The sequence below is a fragment of the Elephantulus edwardii genome, unplaced genomic scaffold (assembly GCF_000299155.1).
Source record: "Elephantulus edwardii isolate Elephantulus edwardi_28Jun2011 unplaced genomic scaffold, EleEdw1.0 scaffold00119, whole genome shotgun sequence".
NCBI classification, from domain to species: Eukaryota; Metazoa; Chordata; class Mammalia; order Macroscelidea; family Macroscelididae; genus Elephantulus; species Elephantulus edwardii.
Genome location: NW_006399869.1, coordinates 6,373,302 through 6,383,760, shown reverse-complemented (window position 1 = coordinate 6,383,760; position 10,459 = coordinate 6,373,302). Strand labels below are relative to the sequence as shown.

The 10,459-nt window shown below is 36.3% G+C and overlaps 1 protein-coding gene across 1 annotated transcript in view; it reads right to left on the bottom strand.

The window, feature by feature from the left end:
- FSTL5 (follistatin-like 5) overlaps positions 1–10,459 on the bottom strand; it is a 1,151,716-nt gene that overhangs the window by 76,544 nt on the left and 1,064,713 nt on the right. The window lies entirely within an intron of this gene.

The following is a 10,459-nucleotide window of genomic DNA, read 5'->3' as shown; positions in this document are numbered from 1 at the left end:
ACATCATGCTTGGGAGGGTGGAGGGATAGCGCAGGAGGGGAAGACCCTCTATGAGATGGATTGATTCGGTGACTGGGGTAATCGGGATGGGTGTATCAGAGGCGATGCGGTTGGCGCAGGATAGAGCAGGGTTTAGGGCTGTTGTGCATAGTGTCGCTATGAGTCAGAAACGACTCGACGGCACATAACAGCAACAACAACATAGTTCTCTATTTTCTTGGATTACTGAAATAATTATTTGTCCTCTGAAAATTAAAAATTTTCCTGAATAAATATTATCATCCTTTTCTTCTTGGCTAGCAGAACCAGTATATTGATTTAGTAATGGGAGGACTACTTTTGATCAGCACTAGAGATCTAAACAGTAGTGTTAACTTTATTGGTAAATACTGCAGTGTGTGGCACTGTTAGAAAGGGTGCCACCAAAATGATTGTGAATAAGAATAAGAATACCAGAACACTTGATTGTGCTTATAACATATATTTGGACCAGGAGGGAGTCATTAGAACAGAGTAAGGAAACACTGAATGGTTCAAAACTGGGAAGGATGTACACCAGGGACGTGTCCTATCTCCATAACTTTTCAATCTATATGCAGAACAGATCATCTGGGAGTCTGGGCTCAATGAGGAGAAATGTGGCATCAAGACTGGAGAAAAACTCATCAACAAGAACCTGAGTTGTGCAGATGACACACTCTGCTGAAACTGAGGGAGATCTGAAGCACTTGCTGTAGAAGGTCAAGAACTGCAGCTTTCAATATGGATTGATGATGCTCGACATCAAGAAACACAACATTCTAACCACTGAGCCAATTGGCAGCATCATCATAAATGGTGAAGATATTAACATTGTTAACAGCTTCAGTTTGCTTGGCTTCACAATCTATACTCTTGGAACCAGCTGCCAGGAAATTAAAAGACGAATTGCATTGAGAAAGTCTGCTGTCAGAGATCTCTCCAAAATATTTAAGAACAATGTCAGTCTGGAAACTCAGGTGCACCTGATGTAGGCCATAGTCTTTGCAACTACTTGCTATGCATCACAGAGTTGGACAATGACTTGGGATGATAGAAGGAGAATTGATGCCTTTGAGTTGTCATGCTGGTATTAAATTTATCATGAACTGCTAAGAGAACAAACAGATCCATCCTACAGGGGATGAGAGCAGGGCACTCCTTAGAGGCAACTATTCTGACGCTTCATCTGACATACTCTGGACATACTAAAAGGCAAGGCCAGTCCTTGGAGAGAACCTTCATGCTTAGGAGGGTGGAGGGGCAGCAAAAGAGAAGAGAAACCCTAGATGAAGTGGACTGATTCAGTGACTGAGGGAATGGTGGTAGATGTGTCAGGAACAATAAGATTGACACAGGATAGAGAAAGGTTTAGGGTTGTTGTAATAAAGTTGTTATGAGTTGCAGGCAACTTGACAGCACATAAAAATAACAGCAAAAACCACAACAACATATCTATCAATAATTGACAAACACATGAAAAAAATGTTCAAGATCATTAAGTATTCAAACACAAACTTAAACTCATTTTCCTGGAGTCAGATCAAGTTATAGTTTATCTCCTGCAGGTTTTCAGAGGCAGCAAATCCCACAGAAGGAAACTGGCCATGGAGAAACTGGTGGATATGCACACCAGAGAAGTTTCATCTTTGAATTAGCAGGAGATTTCTTATGTACTGTGTCACCAGAACTCTCTACTAAAATTACACAAATATTCCACAATTAGGAATATAGCCCAAGGAAATGAAATCTGAGATACTAATGGAGATTTGTACCAATGTTCATAGTAGCATTATTCACCATCACAAGAGAATGGAAACATCCAAAATGTCCAAACACAGCTGAATGGATTGAGAACATTATGCAGCACTCAGGAGCAATAACTTCAAAAAATACTATGTAACTTGGGAGACATTAGAGAGCTAATGCCGTCTTATAAGGACAAATACTGCATAAGACCATTATTGAAAAAAATAGAAGAATATTTAGTAAAAAATGTATGGGAATTCAAAGGGGAAGAGGAGTGGAAGCTGTGGAGTGAGGATAGATAGGGGCAAAACCACAGGGTGCCACAATTTTTGAGCGGAGGGAGGCATGGGGAAATAAATGAGAAGGATCTGGTCGAAAAAATGGGGTAATAATGGGCACGGTCCATGGTGATTAATTTTATAAAACATAATGGTGAGAATGATTTTATGAAACAATGTGAATGAAGAATAGTGTGAAACACGATATTTACAAATTTTATAAGCAAACCAATAAAAATATGCAAATAAAAATGCCAATATTAAGTAAGACATGAAAGATTCCAGAAAGTATTGGTGGCATCATAGTCTGTGTGGAATTGTGCTGCCAACTCAGAGGTGGCTCTTCTGTAACAGCTGAAACCCACTAGTGACTCAGTGAGAGAAAGGTGGGCAGTTTCCTTCCTGTAGGTTTATAGCCTAGAATGACCGATGGAATGTCAACTATGAGTTGGTTCCATTCAGCAGCAATGAATTTCAGTTTCTGAAGGCATTCCAGGTATCTCTGCTGGCATACTACTTAGATCTCACTGTTAATCAAAAGGCTGAGCCACCTCAGGCAGTTGGAATCCACTAGTGCTCTAAAAGGGGCAAGGAGGTTAGTTTCCACCCATTGTGGAAAATGGAGGGTCACCTATTAATTGGAAGCCACTTGATGACAGAAAGTTTTTTGAGTTAGAATGCACTTCAGTCGGAATTGTCCTTACTATTTAATTACATTGATGATTTCTTCTGTTTACACTACAAACCTGTGCTGCTAATTTAATTGCAGTCAGTGTTTTCATAGTTATTTATTTTCTCAAATATTCTGGTAATTTAACTACAATATAGTGATAATTAGTATTTATAAACCTGTATAAATAACTTATTTGAGAATGAAGTAGTAATTAAAGGAAAAGGAGAATATTTTAAAAGGTAATTGTTCAGTTAATGTTACAATTAAATTTTACAAAAATATTGTTAGTAATTATATAATTTAAGCGATGCTATCTTTAACTAATTTAAATCTATATTTAAATAGTTACATTATAGTCTGTGATAAAAATTGATTACGATTGTAATTAAGGATTCTGTAAAGTCTGGTATGAGATGCATGTTACTCTATGGGTTACCACAATGGGAGACAACCTTAGTGAAGCCACTGGGTCTAAATCAACAAATAATTCCATCTATTTTGTGACTAGTCCTTTTAAGCTTCTGTAACAGCCATGAGTGGTCACACTGTATATGTTAGCCAATGTTATGGAACAGCTAAATTGAAGGATAATTTCTGAGAAAGATGTTGCACTTTTTCAAACGTCTCAGAGGTGGAGCCTTACTTGAAACTTTTTTTTCTTTAAAGCTATCACACAAAAATATTAAAAACGAAGTTTCAAGAGCTATTCCAAATATATAAAAAAATAATCTTACAGAGAAAAGCTGGTATTCTGAAGACATGGCTCAAACAGCAACAGAAACAAAAAGATTGAATTCTTTTTAATAACTGAGCAATTATACACACTTATAATATGCCCTCAGACCTTGTTATTTGGGACAATTACAGTATTTTATTGATAAGGAATAGTTGTTCTTTTCTATCTTTTAATTGTTTCCAAATAATTTTCAGGTGTTACGTTTAAATTTATAATATGCAGATTAATAATATCACTATCTTAAGAGAAGAAATGATTCATCATTAATAAATAAGCCAATAAAAAAACAATAAAATTCTTTCGGTTACCCCAACCCTTCTTTTTTCCTAACCATGATCTATATTTTATTGCAACAGTTTCTTTTACATGTGGCATAAGATTGGAAAAGTTTTAGGCTTTTAAAAATGTAAAGATAAAAAAATGCAAAAAATAACAAAGATTTGATTGTTAATTGTTAGAACACTTTTTTAGAAGGATGGATAATTGAGAATTTTCAATTCTGGATAAGGGAGTAACTTAAATTAAAATATCCAGGCTTTTGAGTCTTATAAGAAGCTTTTCTTTTCACTAGTAACTCTTACAGGTAGGTATTACACATTGTTTTCTTGTTTGCAATACAGAATCATTCAGATGCTTAGATACTGTAGAGCAGAGCTGTTTTTGCTAGGAATCGAGAATGAATCATAGTGACACTAAGAACAATAACTCTGAAGTCTGTCCTAATCTGAAGGCTATCTCACCATATCTGACACTGCTGAACCCATTGCCATAGTTACTCTCATAATCTATCTTACCTATTGTCTTCCTCTCCTGCGCCAACCCTCCACATTTTCAAGCATGATATCTTTCTCCAAGGAGAAGTCCTGTATGGCAATATGCCCAAAGTATCTGAGATAATATCTTAAAAATCTTTGCCCCCAAGAGATAATTTCTATACTTTGTTTAATAATTTCTATACTTTGGTGGATCACTTTTTTGCAGATGGGAACAAATAGAGATCTCCAGTCAAATGGCTAGGTTACTCTAGTCTAGGTTTCTTGTTACAACCTGATAAGCATACGCAGGGCTTCATCTATTTGTTGAAATATGTCAATTGTCACTATGTCATATGCCAATTCCTCGGGTCTTATTTTTCAATTCCTTCAAAGTAGCTTCAACTTCCTCCTTTATGATCATTAGTTCTTGATCATATAATACTTCATGAAATTTTTCTGTGTCAGACAATTATTTTTGGTAGAGTGGATCTTTGTATTTTTTCAATTTTCTTTAAATGCTTCATAGATGATTCAATATTCTGCCTATAGCATCTTTAAGTATTACAACTCGAAGCTTGAATTTTTTCTTCAGTTCCTTCATGTTAAGCAATCCCAAAAGAGTCCTTCTGTTTTGATTTTTCAACTCCTGCTTTTTGAACCTATCATTATATTTTGCTTTGTCTTCCCTTGTTGCCCTTCAGTTCATCTTCTTCATTTCTTGGTTTCTTCTTTTTAATTTGACTTCTCAGCTTTCTAGTGTAATATTCAGAGTCTTTTCTGATATTTGTTTTGGTCTTTTCTTTCTCCTCTGTATTTGCTTTCTTCATGGTTGATATTCTTGATGTAATCCCACAGTTCATATGATCTTCATTTAATAGTGTTCACGGCCTCATACATATTTTTTTTTAAATGGATTTAAATTAGAGCGTGATAGACTCAAGGTCATATTTTGGTTCTTACGGATTTGTTTTCATTTTCTTTAGTTTCAACTTGAACTTGCACAAGAGTAGCTGATAGTATGTTCACAGTAAGCACCTGGCCTAGTTTCCACTACTGATTGAGTTTCTCCAATGATTCTTTCCAAAGAGGAAATAAATATGAATCCTGGGTAGTTCTATCAGGTGAAGTGCATGTACATAGTCACTATTTGCATTTTTTATATAAAAGATATTTGCCAGAAATAAATCACTATACAAAATTCTCTCATAGTAACTCTAGGCTCATTTCTAACACTAAGTACATATTTTCTGACTGTTGATTCTTATTCCTTATTTTCATTTTTTTTATCCAACCACCAATTATTATTCATGAATCTTGGTTGCATATTCAATTGATTTCAGACTGCTAAAGCTGATGGAAATCTTCTATATCCTCCTCTTTAGTTCTAATTGCTGATGAATATATTTGGATGAAAGTGGTGTTAATAAGTCTTCCTTGTATGCATATGAATACTATCCTGTGACTCACAATATTGTACTTCAGAATGGATCTAGAAATGGTCTTTTTGACTATGTATATGACTTCATTTCTCCTCATTTTATCATTCCCTATGTAGCAGATCATATAGTTGTCTAATTCAAAATAGCCCATGCAATTTTCTCATATTCATACTTTGAATAATCCACATTTAAATTATTATTTGCTTTTTTGTAACTATTCCTCTTCACTTGTGTTTCCCAGTATGAAGGCTCAGCCTCCAGTGTTATATCTTAATAGTCTAAGTGTGCTCTACTATTCATAGAGGTTTTGCAGGTCTATTACTTCAGAAGGCCTTTTACTTGAACCAGAAAGCAGTCCTTAGAATAGAGCAAGGGATTAATCTATGGTTCAAAATCAGGAAAGTAGTTTGTAAGGGATGTGTCCTATCTCCCTACCTTTTCAATCTGTATGTAGAACAGATCTTTCAGGAGACTGTCCTTTATGAGGAGAAATGTGGTATCAGGTTTGAAGAAAGACTCATCAACAACCTGCAATATGCAGATGACACAATCTTCCTGGCCAAAACTGAAGATGACATGAAACATTTGCTGCAGAAGGTCAAGGACTGTAGTGTTCAATATGGATTAAAGTTCAACATAGAAAAGACAAAGATTCTCACCATTAGGCCAATTGGCAGCACCATAGTAGATGGAAAAAATATTGAAGTTTTTAACAGTTTCAGCTTGCTAGGCCCCCAAATCAATATCCTGGCACAAACATTCAAGAAGTTAAAATACAAATTGCATTGGGGAAGGCTGCTGTTAGGGACCTCTTCAAAGTTGTAAAGTATATTGATGTTAGTCTAGGGACTTAGGTGTGTCTAAAACAGGCCAGGGTCTTCTAGATAACTTACTACGCATGAGATATCTATACTATGACTAAGGATGAAAAAGAAAAGTTGATGCCTTTGAGTTGTAGTGCTGGATAATAGTATTGAATATATTATGGACTGTCAAGAAAACAAACGAGTCTGTCTTTGAGAAAGTGAAACCTAGCTTCTCTTGGGAGGCAAGAATTCTGAAAGTCTGTCTCACATGCTTTGGGCAAGTGACCAAGAGAGACCAGTCATTGGAGAAGGATAACATGTTTGGAAGGATGGAAGGACAGTACAATAGAGGAAGACCCTGAATGAGATAGATTGACACAATAACTGAGGTAATGGGGATGGGTATGTCAAAGTCAATGAGACTGGTTCAGGATAGGGCATGGTTCAGAGCTATTGTACATAGGGTAACTATGAGTCACAGGCAACTCAATGGCACATAACAACAACAGTAATACCATTATTTCCTAAATGGATGTTCAATCCTTCTTCCTAATCTGTCTTAATTTGGAAGTCCATTTTAACCAAAAAAGCAGATAATAGACAAGCAAACATAAATGTATCTGAAGTAGGAAGATCATCAGCATATAAAGAAATTTCCTTAATACAAAATCGGATGGATAACTAGGACAAAGTAGAAGGTATCCAAAAGGATTTTGTAGACTATTGTCATTGGAGACAGCTCTGGTTGCCTATTGGCAAGAAACTGCACTGGAATATCAAAGGTTGTTGTGTAGCATCGAGTTGGAACTGACTCATAATGGAGCCTCTGGTTGGTTTTCAGAGGCAGTTAATTATACAGGAGAAGATAGCTCATCTTTTTCCCGTGGCGCAGGTGGTGGATTGAACCATGTGCCTTCGGGATAGCAGTGCAGCTTTTTGCCACTAGGCCACATGGCTCATATGCACAAGCTGTTCCCTGGAAGATAGATGGGCAGTAATCTCCTCCCATGCGATTTACTGCTTCTGAAAATTCACTGGAGGGTCAGCTATGGGTCAGTTTGGAATTGATGGAACAACAATAACAACAACAATCTTTATGGGATTAGAATGACTGCTTCAGTTTTTTTCTTTCTTGAGCAACTGTTGGCTTCTAACCACTGTTCATTTTGTTAACACCTGGACTTAACCAATATGTCAGCAGAGCTTCTTATCATATCCCATAAATTATGTGAACATTATATAATCCTGTAGATTTCATTAGCTATCCAGATAAGCAAACTGAGACTCATGTTTTCTAGTTATCATCCAGCCAGAGACCAGAAGGCCCAAGATTTGATAGCTAGTTACTATGGAGTTGATTATCACTCATTTCCAATACAGTTTACAATAGCTGGGAGCAAACCGTCATATCTTTCTACATGGATCTAAATTCAAGTTATCCTTTACTATTTATGTGTGCTAACTTTTAAGAAGACTCAGAGACTCTTTAGATGTGTTAGTATGGCACTGGGGATTTTGGTTGTTTTGGTTTTATTCTCAATGTAGGAAATAACTCAGGAAAGACCTTCTTGCCATTTCGTTGATGGACAATTTAATTCCTGAGTGTGGCTATTTGGTCTTCTTACTGCTACCTCTAACATAAGAAGATAACTTTCCTTCTTTTCTACTGTTTTTTTTTCTCTGTAAGATAGATATAAAAAAGCCTTCTTCAAATTAGTAGTGTAAATATTAAATAACATTTAATATTGATGTATAAATAGAAAGTGCTTAGGATGCACCTTATAGATACTAAAACAATTGCTGCCAAGTTGTTTTAGATTGATGGCAAGAGCACCACAAGATTTTCAATTGCTTTAGTCTTCAGTAAACTATCAAGCCTTTGTTTCAATTCACCTCTTGGATAGATCTGTGAGTCTTAGACAAATCGTAGCTAAGCTTCCAGTAGGTTTTCAGAGGCTGTAAATCACACAAGAGGAGACTGTTTATCCATCTCCTATAAAGCACCTGGTGGATTTGAACTGTCCACTTTTGGGTTGGAAGAGCATCATCTTACTTACTAACTACCAGAGTTCCCTGAAAACAAATCTTAAGTACTAAATAAATAGCACTACTCCTCTGTGGGAGAAGGGTAGACAATCTCCTCCTACATAATTTACTGCTTCTGAAAACCCACTAGAGATCATTTCTGAATCAATGGCATACCAGAACAATAACAATGTTGCTACTACTACTACCACTACTACTACCATCACAAAACCTAGCCCTATAGTAAAGGAGCCTGACTGCTTAAATTGGATGGTGTGACTGCTGGGGTCAGATGGTTTTAATGTTAAATATGCAACACTTGCATATGACAGATTAAGAAATTGAGTTTTAGGAGAGGAAAAGTAAATAATCATATTTTATGTCTATGAAAAATTTATAGTACAGAGGCTTAGAGAAGCTATTAAAACATATTGATATATATTGGTAAAGTAAATAATGATTAAGGACTAAGAGTTAAGTCTTTGTTTTCAGAAATATGTTAATCTTTTTAAAGAAATATATGGTTGAATCATTTCTTGCCCAAGTGTAATAGAAGATGAAGGAAAAGGGGAGGAGGTAGTCCTTCAATTAAGACTTAAATTACAAATAATTTCTTTTAAATTAAGAATTAGAAAATTATTTTATTTGCTTAACATAAGAGAATATGCTATCGGAAATGTAAGAAGATAATCATGATTAATTGTCTACAAATAAATTTGTACATTTTAAAAGTAAAACAAACAGGACTGTTAAATAGAGTCTGGTTCTTCATAACCCTATGTGTTTCATAGTGGAATAGGCTCTGGTGGCCCTGTGGCAAGAAACTGTGCTGCGATCCTGTAGGCACATGGTTCAAGGACACCATTTTCTACTTGGGAGAAGGATAGGCAGTCTCCTCCCCTGCAATTAGCTTCCTCTGAAAACCTACTAGAGGCATGGGTTGTATCTGACTCTATGGTACACAACAACAGCAACATGATCTTTCAGAAGTATACCCACAAGACTTTATACTGAGGAACTATTGGCTGGATTTGATCAATCAACTGTGCTGCAATTCCAAAGGCACATGATTTGAATCCACTAGCTGCTTCACAGAATGACGGGAAATCTCACTCTGTGCAATTTATTGCTACTGAAAACTTACTAGAGGGTCAGCTATGAATTGGTTCCAATTTAACAGTATGCACTAACAACAACAACCTGAATGCTTAACACTTTGCATTTTCAAGAATCCTTAATTTACATGTGTATTGTTGATGTTGTTTTATGTGCCTTCAAGTTGGAATCAACTTCTAGCTCAACTTCCAGTCAGTTTTCAGAACAACAAATTACGTGTGAGTTTGCCCATCTCTCTCCATGAAGTGGCTGGTCAAACCTTTGGATTGACAGTGCAGATCCTTACCACTCAGCCACTTAGAGGAGAAAAAGATCAGTTTCCAAAAGAATTTATGGATGTGACAAAAGTCTGATCAGTGATATTCAAAATTTTTTAAAGCCTAAAAATTGGTCAAATTACAGATAGCATCAAATATGCACATATATGTATTTAAATATTATAAAAGGTACTATTATAACCTCTTTACAGTGAGGGGTTGCCTATGTTTCTCCTGGGGAACAAGTGGTGGATTTGAACCGTGTACCTTTTGTTTGTCAGTACAACTCTTTACCACTTGATAAACAGAGATGGCTTGCCTCCTGAAACTTTATGTATGAACAGTGCTCAGGCCATTCATTCATAGGGTCGTTATGGGTCGTCTATGACTCGACGGCACCAAACAACAATAAAAATGATGGCGACAGAGAGAGAACTATGTTGGTCTAGTGGAAAGAAAGGTATGCTACCAAGCCGAAGGTGGGTGATTTTCATCTGTCGCCCTCTGCCGGGTTCAAATTGTTTTCCTGTCAAACATTCTTCTAGGTGGTATAACACTGGTCTGTGCATTGCTGTACAGAGGTAACTCGTGGTTGCTGTGATGCTGA